Source organism: Pezoporus flaviventris, unplaced genomic scaffold (assembly GCF_033815535.1).
Source record: "Pezoporus flaviventris isolate CSIRO_AGI_PZ_B2104156 unplaced genomic scaffold, CSIRO_AGI_Pfla_v1 ptg000054l, whole genome shotgun sequence".
In the NCBI taxonomy this organism is placed as follows: Eukaryota; Metazoa; Chordata; class Aves; order Psittaciformes; family Psittacidae; genus Pezoporus; species Pezoporus flaviventris.
In genome coordinates this window covers 5,507,460-5,509,961 of record NW_026892602.1, presented here as the reverse complement: position 1 = coordinate 5,509,961, position 2,502 = coordinate 5,507,460, and the positions used below count along the sequence as shown (strand labels likewise).

The 2,502-nt window shown below is 33.3% G+C and overlaps 1 long non-coding RNA gene across 1 annotated transcript; it reads left to right on the top strand.

Annotated features, from left to right (window-relative positions):
* Positions 1-662: 662 nt before the first annotated feature.
* Positions 663-1,523, top strand: LOC133277217 (uncharacterized). The gene is made up of 2 exons (XR_009746125.1): positions 663-1,136; positions 1,253-1,523. It is a non-coding gene; the product is annotated as an uncharacterized LOC133277217 (long non-coding RNA).
* The last annotated feature ends 979 nt before the right edge of the window (positions 1,524-2,502 follow it).

The following is a 2,502-nucleotide window of genomic DNA, read 5'->3' as shown; positions in this document are numbered from 1 at the left end:
TTTTTAAATACCAAGGATCAGCATTTTTTTTCTTTGTGTCCTAAAACTCAGATGAACAGTTAGGCTACTTTTTAAGACATTTGAAAGTAATTTAAATTGGAAACCCTGAAAACAAATTTCTCAATTTTAAAACAAATTTTACTTAATATATGTCTCTTCTGAGTTCTACTTTACCTACCTACAGTTTTATAACTCCATCTGTTTTCCAAGGAGAAGTATTCAATAGTTACCATTTATGATGGTATGACTTAAATTATTACCATATAATGAAACTCACTTCCAATTTCTAAAAAAATATTTGTTCAATACATGACAAAGAGATGGAGCAGAATAAAATTAAAAATTGAACATGCATAAAACTCAAACAAATGAACATGAAACTATTTGATAAGCCTCAGTATAAGGCAAAACTGATCTTGAAGTTTCTGAGCAACTCAGATATGGAGATCTTCCAGTCCTTTTCTGCTTAAAATAGTTTAAGAATTCATTCCCACAGGAACAGAACAGCACTGTATACACGTAGATAACAGAAAAGGTGGTTTACTATGACAAGCGAGGAAAAGATGTAGACTGCAAGATTTTTTCTTTTTATAAAAGAATGATGAAAACATAATTTTTTTATTTTTATTCATTTAATGGTTTAGACTTTGCACTTGAAAAAGAAAGCATTCTTCATAAGGACTATGACCTTTATATACTACACAGAGTGTGGACAAAGGGGTCTGAACAAAGACTCTCAATAGGAACTGCCTGCCTCATGTTTTCACTCTTCTTCTAGCAAAAAAGTTAATCATTTGGCATTGCATACTAAAAGAAAAATAATAATAAAATAGATAATGACCTGCTTGCAGCTCAATTTACTTGTGTCATGATATAATAAATACCAAGCTGAGTTTTCACAATATTAATCATTAACCTAGGAGAGGGCATTCGCTTAAAATTCTTGTTTCATGAATACATTTGCAGTTATTTTAACAGCAGTTCCAAATATGCTGAAGACATAAACAAGCCCAAGTGCCCCCAGAAGCCAAACTCCTTTTCATCTTTCAACTTTTGGATATAAAGTTATCATCCATCTCCCCTGATCGAACAGTCTCTGAAACCTGAACAACTGAAGCAAAGTTGGATTCCGGGAGGTACAGAGGAAGCCCAGCTCAGACTGAGAGCTTTATTTGTGCAAGACACTGAAACATGCAGGGCAGGGGTACATATATAACTCAAAATATTCTGATACAGTACTGATTTTTTCCAGCTTTTCCTCTGTGACAGACTTCTCAGGCCCACAGCAAAATGTTTCAGGTACTGAACTGAAGATTCTGCAACAACATTAGAAGATTATTTGGAAAAAAAATCTATTCTACTAGAAGGTTAGAGATTGGTTCAAAAAAATTTAGAAATAATTGGTCCAGCACTGAGAAGACTTCATGGGCTTAATATTGTATCTTGTTTAGGAGAGAGAAGAGTGAAAAATCCTATTTGCTTGGATTTTGTATTTATAATAAAGGTGGAATTTTGTATTTAAATTATGTTCCCTTTTTTCTCCATGATATTTCACCCTAATTTAAAAGTGAGGAGTTAAAGATTGATCTGGAGCTTGGGAAAAGCAGTCAAGCAGTGGACCACTGCAGACAGGGTGAAACCTTTAACCATATTGCCTGAGAAAGGCAGTACTTGGCAATCTATCCCTGAGAATGATAGTATCATAGGTAACCTATTTGCTCTGGAATCTAAACCAGAGCACCCCATTTAAACCATCTGCATCTAAAATTAAAGTAAATATGTTATGGGGATCTCCCCACTTACACAGGCCTGAATGGAATGTCTGATTTTTAACAGACCTGGACAAACTCCTCATTATTCTCAGTAACCCATTCAAAACAAAATTTGTTCTTTTTTTTTTTTTTTTTTTGTCTAAAACCAAAAACCATCCAATCCTAAAATCTCATTTAGATCTAGTCACTGAACATCAAGTCCTTTGGTTTTCTTTATAAGAAAAATATCACTAGCAATTATTATTTTTAACACCTTGCAGAATATATATATATATGAGAGAAAGAAACATCTTAGGCACTGTTTGAATCTAACACCAATGTAATTTATACCATCTAGAAAGGTTGGAGTAGAGGAGGTAGGAAATTGGTTAAAAGGGAGTTTTAAAAATTAAGATACTTTCTTTATCAAGGGTTATGGAAAATATATGAAGGAGGAATATTATGTACCTTTCGTCAATGGATACATGGTTTTGCTTCTGAATACAAAATTGCAGAGACTTTGCTTCAAGTTTCAAAGATTGTTAATGGAAATATTAAGAAATCATAATTTCCATCTAAATACTAAACAATGGCCTATTAATGCCTGGTTTTTAGTCTAAATGGAGGCAAATATTTATTCAGATATTGCTATGCACCAAAGCAACATGCATTAATTATAGCTAACAAAGAATATGAGCAAATACTGCTCTGAGGCAGATCCCTAGTCACAAAGCGTGCAGCACAGCTTCTC